Below are 18,099 nucleotides of genomic sequence, written 5' to 3'. Positions count from 1 at the left end.
AGTTGTGTATGTGTGAATCAAGGTTCTGACTCCTGGGGTTCACTGTAGGATACACAGATTGTTGAAACTGCCTTTTTGTCAGAGGATGCCAAAAACTTATGCTGTGGGTAAACTTACTTCTGTCTCAGGCTCTTCGGTTTCTTCGGAGAAGAATTCTGCTAATGGTAAAAGGCTTTAGAGTCCTACAGTTCAATATGTAAATTTTCACTAATCTCCGTTTCAGTCTTACACTTTGCCACAGTCATTGCCTCCCTCAGTCTAGACCCTTGTTGCTTAGGTTTCCTCGAAGAATAAATCTTCCAACTTTTCTGGGGGAACTACTAAGGGGTTACCTGTTCTGCTTGATTAGGGGAGACAGCTGGCAAATCCAGCAACTCCCTGTTTGCTGCTGCTGCTGCTAAGTCACTTCAGTCGTGTCCGACTCTGTGTGACCCCATAGACGGAAGCCCACCAGGATTGTCATTAAATCCATCTATGTCCCATTTTGCACCTAACACTTACCTGGCATCTCACTTACCCATGAGTCTTTTGTGGGTGCTGTAGCATGTTGGCTCACTCACTTACCCATAAATCTTTTGTGGGTGCTGTAGCGTGTTGATTCATTTCCTGTCTGTATTCTCTCTTTATAAGCTCTTAAAAGTTTTTCAACTCTGCTAAGTCAGTTAGTTACTACCACTCCATCCACTTTTCCATCCTTGAAAATTTTATTAAAATATTTCCTGTGCAGTTGTTTGGTCTCCAGTTTACTTTGCCTTTTGGTTTCTGGCTTTTTATCTCCCTTAAGTATCACTTTAGTAGGATTAAAGGAGAAAGAGGAGACTAAGGTTAATTTGCCATGTTTAACTAAACTGAGATGGTTGGATGGCATCACTGACTCAACGGACATGAGTTTGAGTAAACTCCGGGAGTTGGTGATGGAGGCCTGGCATGCTGCAATCCATGGGGTTGCAAAGAGTTGACATGACTGAGCAACTGAACTGAATTGAATGAATTTTAAAAATACTTATTTGTTTATTTGGCTGCCTTGAGCCATAGTTGCAGCAAGCAGGATCCTTTGTTTCAGCATGAGGACTTTAGTGTGGTACAAGGCTCAATAATTGTGGTGCGCAGGCTCCAGAGTATAGGCTTAGTTTCCAGGCACATGGGATCTTAGTTTCTGGACTAGGGATCAAACCCGTGTCCTCTGAATTGTAAGTGGGTTCTTAACCACTGGACCACTAGGGAAGTCCATGAAATGAATTTTTTAATAGAAGGGATTTTTTTGTGTGTGTTTTGTATTTTTCTTGTAGTAGGTATATAGGAAGTGCCAAAGAATCAGATATTGCTAAGAATGCTGGGTCTTCTGGAATATACCCATTCCAATTGCTAGAAGCCAATATTTTTCCTTTTAGCTTGCTACTTTGGGGTGAGACAGAGTTTGTGGCAATTTATCAAATTGTATTGTTACCTGAACTTCAGAGGTCTCAGATTACTGAGTCCATGGAGAATTAATTATCTTTTTTTTTTTGGTTGAGCCCCTGCAATGCATGTGGGATCTTAGTTCCCTGACCAGGGAGCAAACCCACAGCCCCTGCAGTAGAGGCACTGGAAATAGACAGTCTTAACCACTGGACCACCAGGGAAGTCCTCCAGAATAATCTTTCTTTGGCAAAGCTATATCATCTGTCCCTTTGTTTCCTGTCAACTTTCAGATGAGTCAGGTTGTGTGTGCCTCAACTTGATGAATGCTGAAAGGAGTACCCAACATCCTATGATAGTGATGACAGCATTTCCCACCATGTTGCCCAAGGCTCAAGCCTTGGTAATTACTTGGTCTGAATCCAAGAGATAACAGGTAATAGTTTAACCGATTGCTTCACAGCCTTCAAAAGGTATGCCTATTAATGAAAGTGTACATATCAAATTGTTGGATTGGAAAGCTCTGACTTTCAAAAAGATACTCACTCCCACCCTACTTGGTCAACATTTAAGGTTCTGTCCCTGTATGAACCAGACTCTTTTGGTTGTAAGTTACTGTGTGTATGTGTGTGTGTGTGTGTGTATGTGTGCTATCACCTTAGTCGTGTCCAACTCTTTGTGACTGCATGAACTGTAGCTCTCCAGGTTCCTCTGTCCATGGGATTCTCCAGTCAAGAATACTGGAGTGGGTTGCCATGCCCTCCTCCAGGGGATCTTCCTGACCCAGGGATTGAACCCATGTCACTTAAGTCTCTTGCACTGGCAGGTGGGTTCTTTACACTGACCCACCAGGGAAGTTCCCAGGAAGTCCTAAGTAACCATAATCAGACTTAAAATCACCTCCCAGAATCCATGGAAGAATTGAACAACCAAATTTCAGAGAAGTAGCTGGTTCTCACAAGCCCCCTGTGCCCATGGATTTGAATGCCATCAGGATGTAACGTTTCTCATCTCTGATGAGAGACAGAGAGTAGAATATAAGCCATAAATAGTCCATGAATTTTCCACATTAAATTTTCCACTGACACTAAAGACTGACCTACTTTCTCAGTTTCAGTCCAAAAAAATCCCCAAGGAGGACTTTACTTGGCCCGACTTGAATGAGTATCAACATCTGGTTCAATCAACTGGGGCTCTGGGGTGAAGTCAGGTAAGAGTGTCATCTCCCAAGGGGCCATGTGGATGGGGTCTTTGTGGTTACAGTGGCACATTCTTGGAAAAGCAAGAGCTGGGGCTGACAAGAGAATAGCTTAGACATTCACCACAAACTAACCTTGAGTTTTGAGCAGAATTTTCTCTTAGTTCAAAATACATGTAATACTGTGTTCCTTGTAAACATCAACTTAAAGATTAGAGGCAAAGGGAACTTGTCATTTCAATGTCAAACCCTTAACTCTTTTCACTCTGAAATAACCCACTTATAACAAACAATAAGGCTGATAGCTCACTTTAAGATCAGAAATCTGACAGCACTTATTGACCATGACACTCTCCATAGGAAAGCTCTTGGAGTATCCACGACATGAATTATGAGTAGGAGAATCAAGAATGTTGCAACAAAAAATACTCTTACCGTAATAGACCTCAATAAATATTTTGGATATTGGTGGTAGTGAAATGTCCAACCTGGAATTAGAATCAATTTGAAATGTGGTAGCCACCAATTGGAGACATGACTTTGCTGACAAAAGTCCATCTAGTCAAAGCTATGGTTTTTCCAGTAGTCATGTATGGATGTGAGAGTTGGACTATAAAGAAAGTTGAGCACTGAGGAATTGATGCTCTTGAACTATGGTGTTGAAGAAGACTCTTGAGAATCCCTTGGACTGAAGGAGAACAAACAGTCCATCCTAAAGGAAATCAGTCCTGAATATTCATTGGAAGGACTGATGCTGAAGCTGAAACTCCAGTACTTTGGCCACCTGATGCAAAGAACTGACTCCTTGGAAAAGATCCTGATGCTGGGAAAGATTGAAAGCGGGAGGAGAAGGGGACAGCAGAGGATGAGATGGTTGGATGGCATCACCGACTCGATGGACATGAGTTTGAGTAAACTCTGGGAGTTGGTGATGGACAGGGAAGCCTGGCGTGCTGCAGTCCATGGGGTTGCAAAGAGTTGGACACGACTGAGTGACTGAACTGAACTGAGCCATCAACTAAGGCACCAAAGTGATTTTTAACAATCTGCTATATATATATATATAATATACAATATATATAATATATGTTTAATATACAATAAAATTTGTAAGTTGGAAGTATACATATGTGTATATATATGTGTATGTACATATATACACACATTATCAATTATAAATGATAGAATGATTTAATAAAATTACATAGATTGAAAGGGAATATTGACATCATTTTAGTTCAGCATATACAGTTTATCAGAGGTAGTTATTGATGTCTTTCAAAGGACTTGACACAAACTTGAATTTAACATAAAACTGAAACCTTCCATTAGTTTGCTACCACTCAGTGACATTTACATTCTGGTTGTTTAAAAATACAAGAATTCCACTTTACATTTGAGGGCTTGTTTTAATTAAACCCTAAGACTGAATTATACTTCCCTGCAATCTGAATATAAGGAGATTGAATTATTTATTTTGTGTATCTGAGCAGATACCATAGACCTAATTTACTGCTGGTAATGATATTCAATCATAGATTAGTACTCTGAATATGAAAATTTTAAATACATGAGTAATTGTTGAAAGTCTCTTGAGACTGATTTTAAAAAGTAAGAAAGCACATTTTGAGTTGATAAATGCAAGTTTTAAAAATACCAATGTAGAACAGTCATAACTGTACCCTGCTGTTATAATTGCCTCTACTTCAAAATTCCAGAAACTAATGCCAAATGTAACCATCATGACTATGGGGCCCTTCTAGGACAGACCTCTCCCCCATATTTTCTGCTTTAGCTTCTCTCTGAAGTGCCTAGGTAACAGTATCTGATGCACATTATGTGAGTTGTTTTACAGATGCTAAAACCACCACCAAATGTAGGAAATCAAGTACTCGACCATGAGGATGCAGTGCCTAGACCTACTGGCACCTAAGGATTGACAGTGTGAACTCCTGTGACCCCACTTTGTTAACCTCACCATCAGCCAACTGGACGAGCTGACTAGAGAGCTGATCACACACCCTGGGACGCCAACATTCACCTAGCCTTTAAAAATGCTTGCTGACACCATGGGGAGTTCAGGTGTTTTGAGAACTAGCTGTTCTGGATTCTTTGCTTTTTATAATGCTGCACTTCCCTTCACCACAACCTGGTATCAGTACATCAACTTCACTGTGCCCTGGTGAGCAGGCTCAAATTTGGTTTGCTAACATGACTGTAAAGAGTTGTTTGATGATGTCAAATAATTTCACCTATGCGTAAAGTATAATAAGTTGTTGCAGATTTAGGCACATTATTTTAAAAATTTTCTTTTGAGATATTCTTCTTCGTATGATGCATTAGTTAGTTAAGTTGCTCAGTTGTATCCAACTCTTTGTGACCCCATGGACTGTAGCCCCCCAGGCTCCTCTGTCTATGGGATTCTCCAAGCAAGAATACTGGAGTGGGTTGCCATTTCCTTCTCCAGGGGATCTTCCCGACCCAGGGATCGAACCCAGGTCTCCCGCATTGCAGGGAGACGCTTTAACCTCTGAGCCACCTGGGAAGCCCAGTATGATGCATTAGTATTCTTTTTTTGGAATGCATGTATATTTTTATAGATTGGATTGTATGTTTGTCTAATGGAGATGATAGAGTCATTAAGATTTTCATTTCAATTCACATTAAAATCACTGAAATCTAAAACATTCAGGGTAGAAACAGAAGGTGGATATGAAAATACAAACGTGTGAAGATATACCTTCTCCCTATTGCAGCATAAATTTAGTGGCTTTCTAGTGACCAAGGAAAGAAAGGAGAGATTAACAGAGAGGCTGGGAGTACTGCACTTTGCCTTCCTCAGTTCAGTTCAGTCGCTCAGTAGTGTCTGACTCTCCGCAACCCCATGAATCACAGCACACCAGGCCTCCCTGTCCATCACCAAATCCCGGAGTTCACTCAAACTCATGTCCACAGAGTCCAGCCACCCAGCCATCTCATTCTCGGTCGTCCCCTTCTCCTCCCGCCCCCAACCTTTCCCAGCATCAGAGTCTTTTCCAGTGAGTCAACTCATCACATGAGGTGGCCAAAGTATTGCAGTTTCAGCTTTAGCATCAGCCCTTCCAATGAACACCCAGGATCGATCTCCCTTAGAATGGACTGGTTGGATCTCCGTGCGGTACAAGGGACTCTCAAGAGTCTTCTCCAGCACCACAGTTCAAAAGCATCAATTCTTTGGCAATCAGCTTTCTTCACAGTCCAACTCTCACATCCATACATGACCATGGGAAAAACCATAGCCTTGACTAGACAGACCTTTGTTGGCAAAGTAATGTCTCTGCTTTTTAATATATTATAAAGGTTGGTCATAACTTTCCTTCCAAGGAGTAAGCGTCTTTTAATTTCATGGCTGCAATCAGCATCCGCAGTGATTTTGGAGCCCAAAAAATAAAGTCTGACACTGTGTCCACTGTTTCCCCATCTATTTCCCATGAAGTGATGGGACCAGATGCCATGATCTTTGTTTTCTGAATGTTCAGCTTTAAGCCAACCTTTTCACTCTCCTCTTTCACTTTCATCAAGAGGCTTTTGAGTTCCTCTTCACTTTCTGCCATAAGGGTAGTGTCATCAGCACATCTGAGATTATTGATATTTCTCCCAGCAATCTTGATTCCAGCTTGTGCTTCTTCCAGCCCAGCATTCCTCATGATGTACTCTGCATATAAGTTAAATAAGCAAGGTGATAATATACAGCCTTGATGCACTCCTTTTCCTATTTGGAACCAGTCTGTTGTTCCATGTCCAGTTCTAACTGTTGCTTCCTGACCTGCATACAGGTTTCTCAAGAGGCAGGTCAGGTGGTCTGGGATTCCCATCTCTTGACGAATTTTCCACAGTTTCTTGTGATCCACACAGTCAAAGGCTTTGGCATAGTCAATGAAGCAGAAATAGATGCTCTTCTGGAACTCTCTTGCTTTCTCCATGATCCAGTGGATGTTGGCAATTTGATCTCTGGTGCCTCTGCCTTTTCTAAAACCTGCTTGAACACCTGGGAGTTCACGGTTCACATATTGCTGAAGCCTGGCTTGGAGAATTTTGAGCATGACTTTACTAGCGTATGAGATGAGTGCAATTGTGCGGTAGTTTGAGCATTCTTTGACATTGCCTTTCTTTGGGATTGGAATGAAGACTGACCTTTTCCAGTCCTGTGGCCACTGCTGAGTTTTCCAAATTTGCTGGCATATTGAGTGCAGCACTTTCACAGCATCATCTTTCAAGATTTGAAATAGCTCAACTGGAATTCCATCACCTCCACTAGCTTTGTCCGTAGTGATGCTTTGCTCGTAGTGATGCTTTCTAAGGCCCACTTGACTTCACATTCCAAGATGTCTGGCTCTAGGTCAGTGATCATGTTATCGTGACTATCTTGGTCGTGAAGATCTTTTTTGTACAGTTCTTCTGTGTATTCTTGCCACCTCTTCTTAATATCTTCTGCTTCTGTTAGGTCCATACCATTTCTGTCCTTTATCGAGCCCATCTTTGCCTTCCTGAGTGAGATATAAGCTATGTTAAAGCTGATGGACTTCAAATAAAGTTACAACACACCAGACTGTGGAGGGAGAATTCCAGAGGGAATGACCTGGAAGGGATAAGTAACTTGAGTAGGCATATTAAAGAATTATTGACAACTATTTGTTAGTATGTGTATAGAAAAAACTAGGCTAAATGAGGCAGAGTGTGGATTAACCCATGTACCACAGATGTGAAAATATACTGTGATCCTATGTTGTGAGTGCTGGATGCTCAAGGCCATTTAATTAGTTTTCAGAATTAAGTTTTAGGAGTGGGTATTATCAGGTATTTGACACAAGCAGATGTCCAAGACAAGATGCCTTAGAGTATTTCCTGTGCCCCAACTTTGTGGTGACAGAGACGGTGACTGAGGATATGGAAGATTTGGAGTGACAGTGAACCTTGATGGTACATGGGTATTTGGCATGGTTTTGGGGACAAAGAATTGATGCTTTCAGATTGTGGTGCTGGAGAAGATTTTGAGAGTCCCTTGGACTTCAAGGAGATCAAACCAGTCAATTCTAAAGGAGATCAACCCTGAATATTAATTGGAAGAACTGATGCTGAAGCTAAAGCTCCAATACTTCGGCCACCTGATGTGAAGAGTCGACTCACTGGAAAAGACCCTGATGCTGGGAAAGATTAAAGGCAAAAGAATTGAGCAACAGAGGATGAGATGGTTAGATAGCACCAGAGACTCAATGGACGTGAGTTTGAGCAAACTCTGGGAGATAGTGGAGGACAGGGGAGCCTGGTGTGCTGTAGTCCATGGGGTCTCAAAGAGTTGGATACGATTTAACAACTGAACAACAATGGCTTTGAAGGAGCCCAAGCACCTTCTTAAGGGAGTAAATATCCTATGTCAGTGAAATATGTGAGCTGAATATCAGCAGGAATAAGCACTCTCTTAAAGATTTTTGGCCTCATCACTGACCTTGTTCTACCAAGTTCTATCAGGGGACTGCACCATTTTTAGAGTGTAATAGATGATAGAAGTGATATGTAAATAACTATGTCCAAATTTCCAAGCTTCTCTATCTGATTTAACTCAAAGTTAAATGTGGATGGTGTCCCTGCTGCAGGACTGGGGTCTTAGGTGACCCCAAACAATGAAGGAGAGTCGACCAACTCAGAGACTTGAGGTCCAAAATAAGAACATGCTATGGTGAGTTCCGGAGAAGGCAATGGCAAGGCACTCCAGTACTATTGCCTAGAAAATCCCATGGATGGAGGAGCCTGGTAGGCTGCAGTCCATGGGGTCGCTAAGGGTCGGACACGACTGAGCAACTTCACTTTCACTTTTCACTTTCCACTTTCACACATTGGAGAAGGAAATGGCAACCCACTCCAGTGTTCTTGCCTGGAGAATCCCAGGGACGGGGGAGCCTGGTGGGCTTCCGTCTATGGGGTCATACAGAGTTGGACACAACTGAAGTGACTTAGCAGTAGCAGCAGCATGGTGAGTTCAGCCACTCCTCCAGGGAAAAAAAGGCACCCTCAGACTTGACCTTGATGGTGTTTTCCTGGTATCACACACCTCTGGCTGAGACGGCGAGTGGCCATGAGGCTTCAGTGGCAGAATGCCCCTGGTTGCCCCAGAACCTCCAGCAGAGGGCAAGACTGGAACAACCTGGCTCTATTGTTCCATCTTCACCTCACCAGGAACTCAGGGATATTCAGCAGGATCTCACCATTTTGCTTCCCTCTGATTCCATTCAATTCCTTTTGACTGTGCTGGATGGGCCTTAGTGCCTACCTGTAATGAGAATGGCGTGGTCTATACCTAACCTCTGCCAAAGGAGCAGGGGAATATTTATCATCAAGACATTACTAAAGCAGATTTAACACTCTCTCCTACTACCTCCAAACCACTCTGCTGCCATTCAAAAAGAGAAAAGGAGAACAAGGAAGGGGAACAAAAGCAAAGAGAGAGGCTTGCTTTGTTTATATCGTATGTGTGCATAAACAAATTTTAATAAAGTATTTGATTTCACTGCACAGAAAACTAGAACTGTCAATCAGTTTATTGTAAGAATGTATGAAGAATATCACAAGGCCAATGGAACTAGATTGAGAAAATAATTAGGCATTTATGTGAACTGGATTGCCACTTAAACCTACGGGACTGAAAGAAATTAGGAATATCCTTTATGCCCCTGTTCACTGCCATCACTTTGATTTGGAACACAAATTCCATTTAAAACCTAGATTTCCCTCTTTCTACTTGGGGCAACTTGTACCAACATCTAGGGGTTAATTAGCTATAAAGTAAAAAATTCACCTGGAGGTATATGATAACCCTATTAAGCAACATAAGCCTATAAATCCCATCAGTCCCCTGCAATTCCAAACCCTAAAGCCCCATCATTCATGGTCCCCATCATTATTTTCCTTCTTTATAAACTTTTCCTCCATTTCTGCACTTCTCACTGTCTCAAAATATGACTATCATACATTTTCAATTGCTAATTATATGCTGATTGGAAGTGGGAACCATTCAAACAGCATATCAAAAAGCAGAGACATTACTTTGCCAAGGTCCATCTAGTCAAGGGTATGGTTTTTCCAGTAGTCATGTATGGATGTGAGAGTTGGACTATAAAGAAAGCTGAGTGCCCAAGAATTGATACTTTTGAACTGTGGTGTTGGAGATGACTCTTGAGAGTCCCTTAGACTGCAAGGAGATCCAACTAGTCTATCCTAAAGGAGATCAGTCCTGAGTGTTCATTGGAAGGACTGATGCTGAAGCTGAAACTCCAATCCTTTGGCCACCTGATGCGAAGAGCTGACTCATTTGGAAAGACCCTGATGCTGAGAAAGATTGAGGGCAGGAGGATAAGGAGGTGACAGAGGATGAGATGGTTGGATGGCATCACCAACTCAATGGACATGAGTTTGGGTGGGCTCTGGGAGTTGGTGGTGGACAGGAAGGCCTGGTGTGCTGCAGTCCATGGGGTTGCAAAGAGTAGGACAGAACTTAGCAACTGAACTGAACTGAGTTAAAATATTTGTTTGTAAGAATCTGAGACTTTCTTTAATGATGGGGATTTATTACAAGGTTACCTGTGCAGCAGTAAGAGAGATGGGGCCTCACAAGACTGTAACAGCCAGGTCACAGGAAAGAAATGGGAGCTGAGCTTCATCTATGATTTACAAAGCTCATCCTAGAAGGAAGGGTCCTTTAGGATTCAAGACAGCTCCAGGGAACAAGTATTATTTCATGGTCACTCACTGACAGTTCTTTAATTCTCTGTTGAGTTCCCTCTGACTTTACTATTCTGCTTAATTACCATTCTCTCTACTCTACTTGTATCTTTACTAAACCAGATTTACTTATTCAGTGATTCTGTGTGTGTGCATCACTTTAGTCGTGTCCAGCTCTTTGCAACCCCATGGACTGTAGACTGCTGGGCTGCTCTGCCTATGGGATTCTCCAAGCAAAAAAATACTGCAGTGGGCTGCCATTTCCTCTTCCAGGGGATCTTCCCAACCCAGGGATCAAGCCCACATCTCCTGCATCTCCTGCACTGCAAGCGGATTTTCTACCCACTGAGTCACCTGGGAAGCCCCATTCAGTATTTCAGCTTACTTATAATTTGGCTCCTTTATGACGCATCTGCTTTATGTCTGCTTTAGGTGCTTTAAATGCCCATATACTAGCTATAACGATTTCTATATTTCACACAAAATTTCTGGTACCATACTTTGACAGGGATAGTTAATCACCATGATTACCATTGAGCAGAGCCTTCAAATGGGCTGATCTGTTATGAGGTGCCTACTCTGGTCCAAACAGCTATAGCTGATGTTCAGGATTACTCAGGTAGAGAACAGAGTTGACAGGGGGATGAAATCCCCAGGGCTGTTGCCTCAGCAGATCGGATGCTTAGTGATTTCCTTTGTAAGGCTGTTAGAATCACAGGTACTATTATTAGTTTATATTTGTAGAAGTCAGATTTTAGCTAGAAATTTGTACAAGTAAAGTTCCTTATAACAAAAACCTTCATATGAATATTCTCAGACTAAAAATAAGATTATAGTGCATTGATAATTATGTGGCTTAATAAAAACTAATTTGATTCACAGCAGATTTGCTCCCTCCTCCCTCCCTCCCTCCCTACCTGCCTTGCCCCCTTCGTTCATTCTTTTCTCTCTTCCTTTCCTCCCTTATTTATTTTTGTCTCTTTGGGCTTTAATTTAGAATTAACTTCATAAATGTTGTATATAGTTGTGAATTGGTTGTTCATGATATTTACTATTAAAGTCTTTTCTTTATCCTTAAAGTCACTCACTATAGCCAAGAACCTGCAAAGAGCTAACCGGTCTCTATTAAATTTTCTAAGCCAAGGCTGCCACCATAGTTCTTCATTGATAGCTGTTAAATGATGGTTCAATTTTAAAGTATTCAAGACATGTCTAGAAGGGTCATTCTCTTTTTTTTTGTATGAAAAAATTTCTCCACTTTTTGTATGAAAAACAATCCAGCATTCTAACAACACAATTTAATAATTTTTTAAAGTAAAAAAGGAAAATATTTGAAAATATTTTTAAAATATAAAGTTTTATATTTGTCTTAAATTTATCTGTCCTGTCTGTCTAGTTATATACCACTTATAATCTCTACTTTTAAAAATTATAGCCAGTTAGACATGGGTTGAAATTACAAATTTACTGACTACTGTCTGTATTTTTAGCAAAGTATTAGATTAGTGTTCCATATCTCTATTTGTGAAATCAGGATAATAAATTTATCGAGCTGCTGTTTTAAAGGCCAAATCAGATTGCATTATACATTAAACATGAAAATCACCAAAGACAGTGTTCTAGTTCATTACAGAAATTTAAAAAATATTAGGTTTTCTCTTTTCTGCCATAACACAACCATTTTATTTTTACACACACTTATTGTGGGCTCTGCCCCCTCCATAGCTGGGAGAGCACATGATTTATTATCAAGAAGAGAACATTTTGAGAGTTAAAGTGATTGCTATTGATTTAGTCCAAGAGACTGTATGTGAAATGGACTGTCAGCAAACTGGGTGTGTAGTTACCCTATTCACGGTCCCCTTCTTGTTGGTTTGGGTTTGGAGCCCAGGTAGTTTTTCAAGTCTTCAGAAATCACAGACTTTTATTCCCTTGGAATTTTGGCAATATATATTTTTCTTCACTCTTCTTTAACCTCTTCATATCCTCGCCTCCTGGTTTCCATTGACAATCAGTGTGATGATGTACTCTCAACACCTTAGCATTCATGTGAACTCATCCATCTTTCAGAATAAGCACCTTCACTCAAGTATTTTAAGTGACATTGGAGCAAAACTCAAGACCATGAATAAGAAGTGTCTTCTTCACTACTTGCCCAATAAACCTTTCCTTCCCATAACACTAAGGAAAAGAAAATCTCAAAAAGGAAAATGTGTTTTAAATTATTTAGTTTGCATGAGTATGAATCTAATTTTATAGAAACCATAAACTGGATCTATAATTTTTATAATATGTGACACTGTTACTGAGAAAACAGACTGTATTCAGTTGAAGGATGGGAAATGTCATTGTCTCATTTTGGGGGAAAATACTTTGTAAATAATATTCTACAAAGGATAAGAAGCCCATCTACTATATTTCTTTTTTTCTCTCTAAAGGCTTCTAATATTTGAAAAATTGATAGCATTTTGTGACTATAAAATTGACCAGAAGAAGGAATAAATAAAACATTCTTACCAAAAATAGTTTATCATCATATATTCAAACTGTTCTTTAAAACTGGAAAACTGGGTAGAGTTCCAAATCATGGGCTGTATGAAATGAGATACATGGTGTATGTTTTCTAAGAATGCTTAGGTCATCTTTGAAAGCCATAATTTTATAAATTAATTAAAAAGGCAGAATCCTCTTTCAATATTTTTATCAGGGCAGAAAGTAAATATTGAAATATGAATTAAATTGGAATTCTTCTATTTGACCAAGTTTCAAGTTACCCAGTGATGGACTGTCTTTTACTTAAAGATGATACAGTCAACTTCACCAGCAAAAAAGATAGTCTAAGACTGAAGCCCCGTGTCCTCTTCTGCTGTTTTACCAGAACTAAGACAATATTGCTGAGAGCCTTCTATGAGCAAGGCACTGTAATTAATTCAGTGAATTAATTCACTATAATTAATTTAGGAAAGGAACTTTCCTTTTAGAAGGAACTTTCCTTTTAGAAGGAACTCACTATAATAATTCTGTGTATTTATTGAAAGATTTGTATATGTGAAGAGCATACGTCCTGGTTTAACTTAATAGTTATTTCCAGGTGTGTCACAAAAACCAAACTAGGATATTTATGAATTCTTACCTTGGGCCATTGGGTTCAGCAAAAGAAGACATAGAGGTTATCCTGAAAAGATGATTGCCTGTCACCCAGGTATATCTGGAAGAAGTGAAATGAGTCAGATTTTGCTTCCCAGGTGGTGCTAGTGGTAAAGAACCTGCCCACCAAAGCAGGAGACTTAAGAGATGTGGGTTTGATCTCTGGGTTGGGAAGATCCTCTGGAGAAGGAAATGGCAACCCACTCCAGTATTCTTGCCTGGAGAATCCCATGGACAGAGGAGCCTGGCGGGCTACCATCCATAGGGTCGCAAAGAGTCAGACACAACTGAAGTGACTTAGCACAACCCACATCAAACTTAATATCTCTTGTATCTGATGTGTGTCACAGGCCTTAGAACTTCAGGCTAATTTGCCTAACTAATTCACACATTGTGAAAGGAAGTCAAACGTAGAAATGTTCTATTGCTGCTACTGCTAAGTCACTATTAGACATTGCTAAAAACTCCAGTGTGCCTCATTTTAAAAAGGACCTGCTGAGATTCTTTTGAAGTGATTATTATTATTCAATTGAAAATGCTCTTAAGTTTTTATGAATTTGTAAAATGATTTATCAGCCTTGTCTATGGACTGCTCCAGATGTTGCTTTCCAGGCTGTAATTTTTATGAGTCTACTTTATAGGTCAAAGAACTGTGACTCTGGGTGACTAGTTTCAGCCTCAAGTCTAAAGCGGTGATACTTAATCATTTAGAAGGGCAGGAAAGCAATGAAATGACCATTTGAAAGTTTTGCATTTTAATGAGTGTATGAGATATAAATACAGGTGACAACTAGCTCAGGGCACCTATGAACTAAGCATATTTCCTTAAAGGTCTTTCATCTTTTCTTACTTAAAAAAAAAAAACAACTAAACCCGACGGAGGCAATAAACAATGTCTTGTGATTGAACTTTAACTTAAGGCTCCACTGCTGCTGCTGCTGCTGCTAAGTCACTTCAGTTGTGTCCAACTCTGTGTGACCCCATAGACTGCAGTCCACCAGGCTCCTCCATCCATGGGATTTTCCAGGCAAGAGTACTGGAGTGGGGTGCCATTGACTTCTCCAAAGGCTCCACTGCATCTTCTTATTTCCAGTTCTAACCTGAGAAGTCGGAGAAGACAATGGCAAGCCACTCCAGTATTCTTGCCTAGAAAATCCCATGGATGGAGGAGCCTGGTAGGCTGCAGTCCGTGGGGTCGCTAAGGGTCGGACACGACTGAGCGACTTCACTTTCACTTTTCACTTTCACACATTGGAGAAGGAAATGGCAACCCACTCCAGTGTTCTTGCCTGGAGAATCCCAGGGACGGGGGAGCCTGGTGGGCTTCCGTCTATGGGGTCACACAGAGTCGGACACGACTGAAGTGATTTAGCAGCAGCAGCAGCAACCTGAGAAGTAGGCTTCCATCCTGAGGCTCTGATGCCTGGGGCAAGTGAGATGTAGAGCCTTATAAGCAACAGGAATAAAAGTTGAGTAATGGATTCAGTTTGAATTAATCCATCGATCCATTCATCCAGCAAACACTGACAGAGCACTCACAGGGCACTGGGACCCTGCCCCTGCCCTCCAGTAGCAAACATTCCTTCAGCTGGAGGGAGAAAGTGATGGGGGACCCCAGTGAAGGTAAAGAGAAATGGCAGGAAAGTATTAAACAGAGGCAGCAGGACTTTTGGAAGACCATCTAGGTACTTTCCACTGTAAAATAAGCAGGACTAGATAGAGGTTAAGTCATGGATATTTTTTTGAGTCAGATGTGAGTTTGAATTTTCCTTCCTTAAATTCCAATACCCATGACCTTGTTCAGGTTATTTAGCTTCCCCTGTTTATCACATGGGGCTTCCCTGGTAGTTCAGAGAAGGCAATGGCGACCCACTCCAGTACTCTTGCCTGGAAAATCCCATGGAAGGAGGATCCTGGTAGGCTACAGTCCATGGGGTTACTAAGAGTCGAACACAACTGAGAGACTTCACTTTCACTTTTCACTTGCATGCATTGGAGAAGGAAATGGCAACCCACTCCAGTATTCTTGCCTGGAGAATTCCAGGGATGGGGCAGCCTGGTGGGCTGCCGTCTCTGGGGTCACACAGAGTCAGACACAACTGAATCGACTTAGCAGCAGCAGCATTTATTACATAGGGGCTTCCCTGGTGACTCAGATGGTAAAGAATTTGCCTGCAACTCGGGAGACTTGGGTTCGATTCCTGAGCTGGGAAGATCCCCTGGAGGAGAGCATGGCAACCCACTCCAATATTTTTTCCTGGAGAATGCCCCTGGACAGAGGAGCCTGGTGGGCTACAGGGGTTGCAAAGAGTCGGACAGAACTGAGAGACTAACACTAGACATAATGATAATGACTTCATAAGGTTCAGGTGGTGATCTGTGTTATCCTGAAGGACTTCAAAGCTTTGCATGTTAAGAGTTGTTAAGAGGTAACTGTTAATTTTATGGTTTTACTTAAGACTGCTCAGAGGTTTGGATTATTTCTTGACTGGGGCTAAGAACTGGATTCAGGGTGACTTCCCTCACTAGTTTGCCCACAGCAGCTCATGAGAGCCCACTGTGAAGTTTTCAGGAATTTTACAAGTCGTTTGTTAAACATAGTCATATTTGAAATTGGCCACGGTGAAAGTATTTACAAGATGAGAATCAGTGAATGCCACAGGTCAGAGCTCCCTGAGGTCTGTGATTTATCAGCATATTATTGCAAGTGATTTTCAATCCTAGTAGATCTATGGGGCTCTGGGTGGTGGGAGCTGGGGCATAGGGTGAAGTGGGAAGAGGGACAGCATAATTTAGGTTTTTAAGTCCTGTCCTGAGGGAATATACCAGGGTCAAAGGTGAGGCCAGAATGAGAAGGAAAATGTGGGGGAATAAGCCTTCTCTTCATTTAAACTTTAATGTAAGGCTTTGAAAGCACTGTTTAAATGTCATCGTTATTGGTGCATCCTGGAGTTGAAAATCACAGCCCCAGAACGGCCCAAATGTTTGTTCCTTCACAGCAGCTGTTTTTAATATAATTGAAAGAAGTGGCGCACACATGTAGTAATAATATTTATAAACACCTCTCTGCTAGCCAGATCCCTGCAGTAAAGACGAGTGTTTAGGGTGCCCACATAGCACCCTGGTCAGTCTCCCTCCTGTTTTTTGAGTTATAGCAGAAGGATCTCCAATAGTTATGAAGTATTTAAAATCCAGCCTCACTCTTATTATGGAGAAAGTGTTTCTAATACCCCACCTGATTGCTGCTGCTTGAATTTAATCTTGTTTCTTCTCTCTTTACCTTGATTAGAGATGGGGAATAACTGGACAGTCACCTCCTTGTTTATTTTGTTATTGAAGCTAGTGATGCTGCATTTAAAGCCCCTCAAACCCAGGCTACCTTTAGTCTTTTAAAATTTCTCTCTTAGTACTGTTATGTGAACTTTTCAACTATCTAGATTTAGATTCTGTAGTCTTTGAATATTTTTTTCTTTCTCTATTTCTTCCCTGGATAATTCCTAAGTCCTCCCCAACCTAAGTCCTGCATCTGGGGCCCCTAGCATCCATCTATTCATGCAGTAGACTCCCATGTGATGGATCACTGGTCCACTGATTCTCTTCTGCTGTGCACAGCCCTGCTCATTTCTGATGAACTTCATGTACCTCTGAGGTTAGGAGCTAGGCAGTATATTTATAGCTTCTTTATTTAATTGGTCTTGGTTTTGCAGCTTGCAGCTATTGAGTTCTAAACCTTAGTGACCAATGATGTGTTAAGCCATCAAAAGTCTCTTAATTTTCTCCCTGAGTGAACCTGGCACTCCAAAGTTTAGAGTTATTAATGGTTGTTCTGTAAACTACTAAACTGTGCTTACTTGGCAAAGAAGACATTTGTGGGACAGGGTAAACACACTGTTAACATTTCAAGGACTGGTTTTTCTACTTGCTGACAGCTGAGTGCCAGTGAAATTGGAGATAAGGTGGAAAACTGCCAAAGAGCATTTTCCCAATCTTACAGGGCAGAATCTATCCACACTCATCCTTAGATAGTTCTATCTGATGCTTTTGCACGACTTAGCCTTTCTGGAATGTAGCAAAAACCCCTGGGAAAAGAGATGAGAACCTTAAATTAACTGACATTGCTCCTGCTATTTGGTGAGATGGGCATTAAAAACTAAAATTAAGTTTAAATAAAGACAAAGGTAACATTAAGTATTTAGCAACCATATAACACTGGTACCAACCCATAAGAACAGCTGTTGGCTTGAAAATCCTGGAGTCCTCCTGCTGTGAAATCTCTTAAATTGTTGGAACATTCAGATGGCTAGGAGTTTATGGAGTATGGCCTAGGGTGGCAGTGGCAGTAAAGGGGTGCATTTGAACCAGTAATGAAGCATTTCAGTGTTTAACATCTGTTCTGCCTGTGCTTCTGCATAGCAGCTCAATGTCAAGTCTGGTTAAAAACATAAGCTAAGTTACATTTCTTGCTCATCTAAGTTATAAGTTGATGGATACATGCTGCTTATAGATTGAAATTTCCTTGCACACAAATTTTTGCTCTCTACATTTCTTCTCTATTGTCAGCATGTGTTTAATTTCTCACCATCATTACTATTTATTTTTAT

The sequence above is a fragment of the Moschus berezovskii genome, chromosome 10, assembly GCF_049115385.1.
Source record: "Moschus berezovskii isolate FMDL1 chromosome 10, NW_MosBer_1.0, whole genome shotgun sequence".
Taxonomy (NCBI): domain Eukaryota; kingdom Metazoa; phylum Chordata; class Mammalia; order Artiodactyla; family Moschidae; genus Moschus; species Moschus berezovskii.
The sequence above is the reverse complement of the archived record's forward strand: the minus strand, read 5'-3'. Positions refer to the sequence as shown.